The following is an 11860-nucleotide window of genomic DNA, read 5'->3' on the forward strand; positions in this document are numbered from 1 at the left end:
CGGTTGAAAACAACTATAGCAAACAATCCAAACCATCTAATGTAACAACAATATCACACCTTTGTTTTTCTTTCTGACCAATGAAGATACCTGGGAATTAGGATGGTTTCTGTATTATCAACACATATACAGAGTGACTCACTCATCTCAAGTAAATACCTTGGACTTAGATCTTCCTTGTTCCTTTCCATAAATCTCAGTAATTTCTGGTATCTCAAATTACTTCTATAGTTCTTTGTCCATGTTTTGAAATTGTTTAATATAATTTAACAGGGGTGCATACAAGGGCTGTGTATAGTACTCCCTTTACTGCCACATGTGGAGGAAATGTTCCCTTCTATACAAACATCTTCCTATCATCCAAGATCGAAGTTGTCGTATACTCCTTCTTGCTCTTTGCAAGAGAGCCCATGTTTTTTTCCTACTGGGACCCTTGACCCCTTCATGGGATCTCAGTTACCAAAGGTAGCTTTTCTTCAGTGTAAAACTTGCTTTTTCAGTATACATGCTTGAACTGTAGCTACATTTTGTGGCAGTAAGGCTGAGAAGCTGAGGTGTACTTTAATAATTTCCAAAGCTCACTCCATTCATATGGGGACACAGCTAAACCACGCAACAGCTCCTTTCTGGCCCGCACAGATGAGTTTCTTGGTAAAACCAGGATGTGAATTGGAAGGAATCACAAATGACCAAGGATCTTTTTTGATAGCTCAGCTATTACCAGGGAATCCCCAGTAGTTACTAGAGTATTTGAGGCACAACTTAGTCTATGTAAATGTGTATATTGAAAATACATGCTTTATTACACTATGCATGCACTAGTATTGATTGTTGTTGTTGTCCCACATCACTGTCCTAGTTAAATGCCACAATTATAATCTCTCATCCCACATAGACACATCATTTGTGTGTTAAACTCTGCCTTAAAACATGAGTTCATTAATTTTTAATTTTGGAAGCTTTGTTCTCAGCTTCCAACAGATTTCTGCTTTAGCCAGTGACTACACCTGAAATCTGTATTCAGTGCTAAACACCACATTTTAGAGGATCAAACACATTTTGTGCACTTGCATTAAACAGAACGTTATATAGCAAACTACTTATATATTTTCCCAGGTGCAACATCTCAAATTTAACATTCAGAAAATAAATATAAGGAAGGTATAAACATTTTACTAGGGAATTACAGTTAATTGGGAGAAAACCTCATATGGAGAAAAAAATTCAGCTGAAACAAGGAAATAAAAATTACTACCTTTTCTAACTCTTCTGTACAACAAATGAAAAAAAGAGAAATTATGTAGCTTTTTATAACAATGTCTAGTTTCAACAAATCCTGGCAACCTCCTGAGGCATAATTTTCTTGGTACAACATTAAACAGTAGCAGTTTGATTTCAGAGCATTTTTCTCCCCTTAGCAAGCAAGCACAGACAATAGGAAAATGGTTTATTATTTTTGGGAAATAACTTAGTGAATGAACTTTGTATTCTTATTAAATGAAGCTCTCTCAGCTCCTGTTGGAACCAAATTGTGCTGCCAAACCCATATCAGTCATTTTTGAGGATGGTTGTGGGGCTAAGGGAAGAATTTCAGGCTTCAGTGCTCTGCAGAGAATGGCAAGAAGAGCCGCTGCCCACTCTAAACAGCAAATCAGCAATGAGCAGTGGGCATGTAAATAGCTAAGCGTGAGAAAACTTGCCAACCAACGAGTCCTACCCACCACCTAGGAAAACTTTGAAGCACAGGAAGCTGGATTTATTCCAACAATATAGTGTCAATGATTAGGATAATACTGGGGGAATTCCACACTTGACAGGGAAAATATACAGCTGTTGAATCACTCATGACTTGCAGCAAGTGTAGTGCTGTATGATAAAGGGAGGTATTTCCCCATGCTCTAAGCCAGTGCTCCACAGGAAACTCTTTCATGTGACTCAACAACCTCAGGTGATGGAAGCAGAGGAAATGTCAGATAATGCAGACATACCTGTTAAAGCCACTGCTCTCCCCAAGGCTGCACCAGATAAACAACATAAAAACAGAACAACAGAGGAGGGAAGGAGGGTTGCGGGTAGACATCAGTGCTGTGCTGCTTTGCCTCTCCAACAGTTTCCTTTGTTCCTCAGGAGAGTCACTTGCAGAACTTGTGCATGAGTGTGACAGGAAACAGTGCACAATATTCTACCATAGTTCTTACACAATGCTTCAGAGAAGAATCATGGCCACATCATGCATTGATGGTACATCATGCTGGTGAGGGTGGGGAAAAAAACAAATTTCAGAACTCTTAGCAGGTTTTCTGAAATGCATGAATATATCATTACCAAAGTAATTATTAGATCCTTTGTTAAAATGCTACTGTAGCATGTAGCTTTGGGTCATGTGGGGGCAGTGGCCTTTTGAGGAACTGCCTTAAAAGTGTGGTGAGGCACTTGCACAGGTTGCCTATAGAGGTGGTGGATGCCCCATCCCTGAAATCTTGGCTGGGCTTAGAGCAACCGGATCTAGTTGAAGATATCCCTGCTTATGCCGGGGGTTTTGGACTAGATGGCCTTTAAAAATCCATTATAAGCCAAACCATCCTATGTTTCTGTGAAAGCAAACAGAAGAGACAGCTTTACCAAGTCAATAAATATAATTCTTGTTGAAAATGGTTGCTGCAATAACGAGCAAATGACAATGTTCTGTGTTGAACAGGGATTTCTCCAGTTAGAAATCATATGAGTTCTTTCTACCTTTTTCAGTAGCTTTTTAATTTAAGTAGTTCAATGTTTTTACAGAATTCAGTAAAATTGCCTCTAAATCTTTCCAAGAGCAGCAAGCTTCTTATCCTCTCATTTTATTATAAATACCATATATCATATATTCAACACTTATTGACTGTCACTTATTGACATAAAAGCTTCGATGTTTTTCTGTTATCTTCACGTTGTATTAATTAACGCAATCTATCATTTGCAGTGATTTCAGCAGACTTTTCCGGGGTGGAACAAGCACCGGCATTTGAAACGCAGCTGCTGCTTCCCCGTGCTGGCACTGAAGTCCAATAGTTCCCTCCAGTGGTGAAACCTCTTCTTACATGGCAAAGGCGCCTTTCATCCTCTGTTTTTGAAGGTCAATCCTTAACGTGAGAAGCGTTCACATTTCTACAGAACATGATGTATAATCCGAAATGCTTTTTTTTTTTTTTTTTTTTTCTAAAAGTGCAGGATGAAAAGGAGATGCTCTGCATTCCAACTTTTACAACAACTGGAGGATTTAATGTACTCATTCTTAATTTTTGATCTGCTTTTTAATCTCAGATCTTCTGTTTTAATTTTAATTTTAGTTATGATGAAAAGTCCACTAAAAATGGAAGGAATGCACATATTTTTGTTATAACATAATGAAAAATATTTTGTATTGTCTGCTACAAATTTTTCCTCAGGTCACTATCTTCTTAGTAAGAATTATTCTGTTTAAGATCCTTGTCTCCCCACTCTTTGATGAAGAATATATTTCAGAATTATCAGATCAGACTCACAGCTGACTAAAAGCAATGGCAGTTGATAGTTACAGATTTACAAGATATTATGTAAACCTGTGTTTTCAACCTTTTTAAATAACTCTGCCTGGACTGAATCTTTTAGCCTGAAACTGCAGTTCTGTTTCAAGGTCAGTGTTCTGGAAAGCTGAAACATAAGGTATGAATGTCAGTGCTCGAGGCTCCCAATATACTTGACAAGAGAAAGGCATCCTGCAGCTGATTCAGCTCTTGCATGCCTTATGGCAGAGTCTGGCTCTTCCCAGACACTTCAAAGGAATCCTAGTGCAACTATCCTTAAATTAAAAGACTCGATTAAATACCTATTTGATGTGGTATAAGCCCAGAAACAGCGCAGATGGTTTGTTGTTTACACATATTTAAAGGTTTATTTTATGGCTGCTGGATGTGGAGAAAGGGACAGCTTTGGTGGGGGGATTTTAAGGGGAGAAGGAGGACAGTTTCAGGATAACTACCATGTAATGACTGACTTTTAGATTTTTTTTCTCTTTTAGAGTATTGGCACAGAATTCTAATATATTGAATCCTGACTTTGTAACATTCCAATAAAATGTACACTAGTAGAACAGTGGCCTTCTCAATCCCCTTGGATAAAAGCTATCTGAGGCTCGTGATTAAAATTTTATCCTCGGGCTTTGTCATATCTGTCATATTTACTAAAGGATTTGAATGCCCTGCCTCAGGTGCAGTACTAATACATTATCTATTTTTTGTGCATCTCCACTAAAATTATTACCATCTCTCAAATTATGAGTTCATATTGTTGCTAAGACTTCTTTAATGGCTAGTGCATTTATTTTGGGTTAACTGGTGCAGTTGGGAAAGCAAGCAAATATTTTTGCAGAAGAGAGCTTGGGTATCTCAAGTTTTTTCCTGGTTATATCTGATGGTTCTTCTTTTTTAGTCATGGAAGGAAAGAAACACTTATAGGGATGCTTCATCTGAACTGCTTTACATGGTTTGTTTAGGATGACAGGAATTGTGTCCCAAAAAGTCCCTCTCAGTTGACTGTAAAGAAGTGAAGGAGTGAAGTGTCACTAGCTCAGATGTAAATAACTATTATTCTGATGTCTAAAGTAAGGTAAGATGCATCCAAGCCTCAAATTCTTAAGCCATCACAGTCACAAGATCACTACTAGTAAAGGCTCTTTATTGTCTTATTGCTGGCCATATATTTTCCTTTGCATTTCTAGCTTTGCCTATTGATTTCCTGGGCTGCAAGCTTCTCATTTCTATATTATGTTCAATAATGTAACAATTCAATGTTGTCCTGCTTTCCCTGTTTCTGCTCCCTGGGGAGCAGTGGGAGGTGCATTTAACAGCCTTTTCTATTTGCAGTGAAGCAGAGTAGGCTTTTGGCTAAAGGTTTTCGCTTTCATGGTGGAGTACTCTCCTTTTTAGCTCTTTTCAGTTTCTGTCATAGACCTCCCATTTTTCTTTTCTTTTTATCTGCTTTTCTTCACACCCACAGTTTTCATCAGCTATGGAAAAATAGCCATTTTTAATGTTCAGGAGAATCACCTTTCCTGTCTTGGACACCTATTTAGAATTTAGTAAGTCACATTGTGCTGGTGCCTTGCTCTTTGCATTGACTACAGAAGGGATCTGGATGGGAAGAAATCTACCTCTTGGATAGCTAACATGAGGTAAGATGAGACTTCCTAGGGCTCTAAGATGGGTGGCATGTTGCCTTCTAGCACATTGGCTCTGTTGCCTAAAGAAAGAGTCCAGGGCAAATAGTTCTAAACTCATGGTAGATGATTAAAATTACATGACATAAATCCCATCTATTATCTCCAGTTATCCCTGACTGACTCCAGGCCAGGAATTAATTTAGCTCCATCCATCGTAGTGAGACCATAATTGAGTTACTCTGCACTAAGAGCAATAATACTTTCTGTGTTAAAGGATAGCAAAGAATAATTTTAGAAACTCTAATAAGTTGTGTGACCTCCATGCTACATTTCTGAAATTGAATTCTCCCATGGCAAGACAATTGTGCTCCCCCGCAGTCTGCCTCTCACTGCAGACAAGTCATAAGAAATAATTCAGCTATGGTTTCATGGTCTATAAAGAATTTCCCTCCTTCCCACTCTGCTGTATTCTCTTCATGTCTTCTATGTTTTAGCACATTCACAATTAGTTTCTGAATTATGAGGATATACAGACAGGTTAGCAGTGTCTTTGTAGTACTACCACTTCATTATTCACTACTTCACCTCTTGCGCTAAACAAATTTTGTCTAAAGGTCTTTAGCATTTTGGTCATGTGAACTGTCTCACCAGTTGTTAATAATACTTGTATCAGTGAAAATTTCCAGAGTCTTCTTTGCCATCTGGACTTTTAAAATTAGTACCTAATGACCAGAAAAACTTTGAGCCGTGGTTGGAAACAAAAGTTTACAAGTACAGCAGAGGAATGTGCCTGGGAGACAGACACAGGCTGCAATGAGTAGAAGCAAAGAAATTGGGGAGGGGAAAACAGTAGCACATAGGCTTGTGTCCATTTTATACTACAGAGCCTGTAGTGGAACATGAGGTTCCTAAGTCTGAAAAATCCTCAATGGTCAGCTGATAGGCTTGTCTTGCTCAAGCTGCTGGAGAACAGTAACAGCCCTGTCCAGGTCTGTTAATTCATGTGACAGGGACCCATGCAAAAGATCTGAAGGATTGATCCTGTTGTTAACTCCACAAATGTCAGAAGAACCTCACAAGGTTACTCTTCTTTAACTGGCTCTTTGAACTAAGCTATTTGTTTGATGCTCAGTTTTCCATGGAACTTCTTTCTCTTCTTCATGGCGCCTCCCAGTGCTTCCTCACAGGATGCAGCAGCTGCTTAAATTCTTTAAGGCACTAAGTACAGCAGCTGGAGAGGTAGCACCTAGATCCCATTGCAGCTCAACACTGCAGCTGCTGCTTCACTCTGTGATCTAATGGCTCAAGTGTGTTCAGCACCATAGGACCCAACCTTTTGCTGTCTTCTGCACTAGAAAATAAATGTCTTGAAAGTCCCAAGTGAAAGAGAGTTTTCTTGTTGTTCTTCTTTTCTTAATGTTCTGTGTTGTGCTGCAGGCTCTCTAAGGTATTCTGTTATTCTGCAGTGGTGTATAGCAGTTCCTAAACTTCCAATACCCTCGAGATCTGGTTATACATTCATTTGAGAATTTGAGTTTTGGTGAGCTACCCATAATAGCAGCAGAGTTCTATAGCTGAACTTGGAATCCTACCCAGAGTGAGGTTTCTCACAGAAGCGTGTGGAGAAGAAATTCATCCCAGTGCAGTTATGTAATTCCCTGGTCTGCTTCTGATGGAAGCTGTGTGCAGAGAAGATTTTATTTTCTAGATAGGAAAAAATCATTTTTCAACAGGTTGTTTGCATTAGTGTACACAACCCCTCCCTGAATTGCTGGAAAATGTTGTTTCTATAGCCATACCCGTTTTAATGAACTTCTCCTTCATAATTATTCAATTATTCATTCTGCTGCTCAAGAAAACCAGCATAACAATGATTTAACACAGCACTGAAGCAATTAGCACTCACAAAACAACAAAGAAACATCTCACTACTCAAAAGGGGATCAAAGTGTGAAATCACAAGTAACTCATTACAAAAGTAAATCATTACAATAACACCACTTCAGATCTTAATAGCAATCACAGTTTTTTGGTGGATTTGACTCCTTTCCTTCAATAAAGAAACAGAAGTTACAGAGGATGCTTATTCCATTTTAAGAAATGTAGTAATTAAGAATTTCAAAGCTTTTCTGGTTTTTTGTTGAAAGTGGGATCTAATAGATCAGTTGCTGAATCACTGCAGCTTTTGTGTAGTCTAAACCCTCTCACTTCAGTAAGTTGGAGTCTGGAGTGGAAAAAGGAGCCATGTGTTGGCAGTTACACCTGTAGGGTGTTTATCTGTCACTTTGAAAACTTAATCTAACTCACTTTGCCTTCATATTGCCCAGGCAGCTGCAGATGGCTTTCTTTCCATTTGAATGGCTTTGAATTCTCTGCTTCTCTCGTAAGTACTTGCTTGCTTTACTTTGTTTTTGTCTTCATGATTTTTTTACTAGATGATGGTAGAAGGGATTTTGACTACTTTTTATGTTATTGGCACCGGAGACTTCCTAACTATGCTTACTTAGACCTTTGAGAGTGCTAATTTTCTCATAAAAAGGAGTATTAAACTTTCTTTAGTGTCCATCCCAAATGCTTTAATTTTCTGATAGCATTTAGTATAGTATTATTTGCTTTTAATACTTGCATGTAGAAAATCATGTACGTTGGGAAACAAACAATGCAAAAGCTGTCATAAAAGCATAAAAGAGCAGCTGATCAGAGAAACAGCAATGCAACATTGTTTTTAGAAGCCATAGAACAGAAGAAGAGCTGGCATATTGTTATGCTAACATCTTTAATTAATGATGTATAGAAGGTCAAGTATGAATGAGAAAGAGAAGATCTGCAAATAGAAAACATCTGCTAGTATACTAAAAATAGAAGTTTAAATACATGCAATAGAAAAGCTGAGAATTCTGATTAAATGTTTGATTGGAAATATATCGGTTGAGTTTCTTTTCTCTCCTGAATGGAAAATGAGGCATACTTGTGAGGGATAACGAAAGGGAACCGTTGGCCATTGAGACCAAATTACCAGTGTGAAATACGTGCCCACTTTATTTCTTCCTCAGTCGTCTTTGGGGCGTAGCTGGAGACAAGTTTGTTTAACCTGAGGGTTCCTTTGAATCAATACCCAAGTGGGAGCACTCCTTCAGTGGGGATTTAGCAGTCATGAAAGCGAATGGTCTGTTTCACAGCCATTAAACCCCTCACTTCTGCAGATGTGCCTAGTAAACTCCAGCTGGGAACGACACACCAGTGTGGCTCTTTAGTGATGGGATTCCAAGTAGTTCGTCTCCCTGCACAGCCTGCACTTGATGTTGTGTCAGCTGATCAGCCCCCTCTTTGCCCACACGGCAAAGTGACTTTCCCTAGTGGAATGGGCAGCAGGGCAGGATATCACCTGCAACGAAGGATTCACCCTCTCCTCAAGTGTCTGTCAGTGAAATTAATTGCTCTAAGAAAGCAGAATTGCCCTGCAGTGGTGTCCTTCACTAGAGTTTTTTGGTGGTGCTGGAGATGCCGCAGCAAATCCTTTCTTCCTGTGTTTGGGACAGAGGTGGTGACATTCAGAAAAGTCAAGGCAAACAGTTGCTTTTGAATTTCAAATTACCTTCTCTGTTGAGGTACTCCACAGCATTTTCCGTGACAATCTCCTATATTTAGAAATACACAGCTCCATCAAAAATGAAAGTATAGAACTTGGCCCTCTAGAGGGTGATTTTTTCCATGTGAGATAATTAAACAGATCCACATGGACAGTAAAATTCCTTTTAGGCACCTGTGGCATTATACTCCTTACATTCAATAAACATTTTGCTTGTTTTACTGCATGTTAAATGGCTGATCTGTAATGAGTATTTTTGTTTCATTTTAATGAAAAAAACAGAAAAATTCTTAAGAAAGTCAGAAAAATTCTTAAAAAACCAGAAAACATAGCAACTTCATTCAAAAGTGAAATGCAAACAGAATCTCTGATATTGTACCTCCCCTAAAGCAGTATAATCATGGTCATTTACTGGCAGAGCCCAGAGAGACATTACAGAAGACAAAGCAACAATTGTTACTGCAAAATTACTAAGATTTGTAGTCAGTAATCTCTGGAGAAGAAGAAAACCTGAAAGCTGAAGTCTTACATAGTATAAAGACTGTAATCTGGTGCCATTTTTTAGACTGGAACAGTTTGAGGTAAAAGGTCTCAAACTTTTCCACTGTTTCCAGCATGCTCCTGATTTCTCTTCCAGTTTTAACTGCAGTCTTTTATTCCTGCTCCTGGCTGCGAATCCTGCTTTTGCAATGAAACTTCTGTTGCAGTCACAGCCTCTACTGAGCTCTAATTCCTTGTTTATGAGCCACTGTAGTTTTCACCCAGTGTATTATTTTGCGCATTCTGCTTTCCTTCATTTATAACTATCACCAGTCATTTTAAGAAAGCTGCAAAAATGCATTAGGAATTACAAAACTCATGTAAAATAATTGTCACTTGACACTGTAAGAAGTACAAACCCCATCTTTTTGGTTTGTCAGGTGTCTGCCGAGTCCAAGCTGCCTCACAACGTTCTGCAGCAAATTTGGTCAGCACAGTGGAAGAAAAGAGATTGTCTGCACTGAAGTGATTGCTGTTTCCACTTCCTTTGTTATCATTCCCATATCTGTAGCTCTTTGACATGGCAAGTCATTGCTGAGAGAGAAGTGCAAAGTGCCTGTCAGCTGATGGCCCAGCATAAAAACAGACCAATTAGCAACATCCCCATCTGCTGCCTGGGCTCATGCTTGTTCCCAGCCTGTTCTGGAAGCCTGGAATTGAGCTGGAAGCTGTGGCCTTTGTGCACAGCAGCAAGTGGCCAATTTCTTCAAGGCTACATGTTGCCCAAAGAAATTCTTACAGGAGCTGGAGAATGGAAGTATTACCAGCACCTTTCCTGTAGGAGCTTGTCCTTTTCTCTTAAGAGGTTACCACAGACTAGCCAGGGGCTGTTTTAGACAGCAGGTTGGAGTTGGTGGCAAAAAGAGAGCTTCTACCCTTGCACATCTGTACTGGGACAGAAACTGCCCTGTGCAGTGGAAGGAATCAATGTGCTGAACATCCTCTTCATTGGGTTAAACCTTACAGTAATCCGACAGTGATGAAAAATGGACAGGGAGACTAATGAAAGCCTTATCCTGTATCTAGCAGGATATCAAATCCTTAGAACTTTGGATTTATGATATAGGGCCATCAACTACTGGGTAAACTAAACTGAGAAAATATTTGCACACACTGACATGAAAATAGAGTCTGCTGGAGCAGGTTTGCCTGCTAATCACAAAAAGTCTACCACTTCAATTGTCATAAGCTTCTTTTTGGCCCCCAGTTACTCCCTTTTATAAGTCATGACTACACATGTGGCAATAGAGTTTTTAACCTTTATTTTGTGATTTTACATTTCAGAAGCCTCTCATCTTAAGGGCTGTCTGAAAGGCTAGCACAGCAACTTCAGTGTTCCCAGTCCTTTCAAGCACAACTCTAAAATGGAGTTGCGTTGCCTGAAATTCCTGTATGTGTCTGCCAAAACTCCTGCTCCTGAGGACTATATCAAAATCCTGCCTTAAAGTCTAGGAGTGGAGATGGGACTCTGCAGTGAGAGTTGTCTGAGTATCTTTGCCCTTCTCATTCTCAGGTGGTTAGAGTATGGCGCTGAAGTGCCAAGGTTGTGGGTTTGATCCCTATATGGGCCATTCACTTAGGAGTTGGACTTGAGTTGGTCCATGTGGGTCCATGTTTGGTCCATTCCCTTCCAACTCAGAATACTCTGTGAAATCTACATCTGTGTCAAGAGATGGCTTCAAACTTCTTATATTTTTAAAATTTAAAATCACTCCATGAGGCACAGGTGAACATGATCTTCATTGGCTGGAGATAAAGCTGAAGCCCAAGAAGCTGGAATTTGCTCTGATATGGGTTCCATTTGTAGCAATAAAAGCCCTGATAACCTGTATTCCCATCCTTTCCTGCTTATCTGTTTCTTACTGGGTGAAAACTATCATAACAAACATATTTTATGACAAGTCAAACTGAAGGAGAGCGCATTCTCTGTGGATTTGCATCTGTTGGAGCTGTGTTATATCTAAAAAGAATTTTCGTTCATGCTTTTTCCTCCAAAGGGGCACTAACAGCCACTCTGCTTTTTTGTGAAGCACTTAACATAATTGTATATTTTTGCAACTGTTTCCCCTTTGCCAGATACTGTGATTGCACTAGTCTATTTTTCCTAGGAAATCAGACTAAAATAGCTCTACAGCCAATTTTGCTTTTTCAAGCAAATTATCCAGATACATGAAAAGAAGCAATGAAAATAATATCCCTGGCAGTTCCTTTATACAGGGAGTCCAGTTTGACCCCAGAGGAGATTACAAGACTGCTTAGTGTACTTAACAGTCCCAGTTCATGTGGTTTTCTGAGGCATAAGCCAGAGAGTCAAATCTGGCTCCTGATGTCAATCAGGAAAAATATTGAACTGTAAGAAAGAGATTGACCCATAACATCTTTGTCTGTCTGCATAGTTCTTCTGTCAGGGTTGTTTACATTTTCTACTTTGTTTAATAGCAGGGAAGTGGAGTGGGCGGAAGGGAAAAAAACCATCATGATTGGCTGTTCTTTTTCTAACAGAAGATTAATTAGGAGGGATTGGAGAAGCTCTCTTCTTCTCTCTGAGGAGC

This window comes from Ammospiza nelsoni, chromosome 2 (assembly GCF_027579445.1).
Source record: "Ammospiza nelsoni isolate bAmmNel1 chromosome 2, bAmmNel1.pri, whole genome shotgun sequence".
Taxonomy (NCBI): Eukaryota; Metazoa; Chordata; class Aves; order Passeriformes; family Passerellidae; genus Ammospiza; species Ammospiza nelsoni.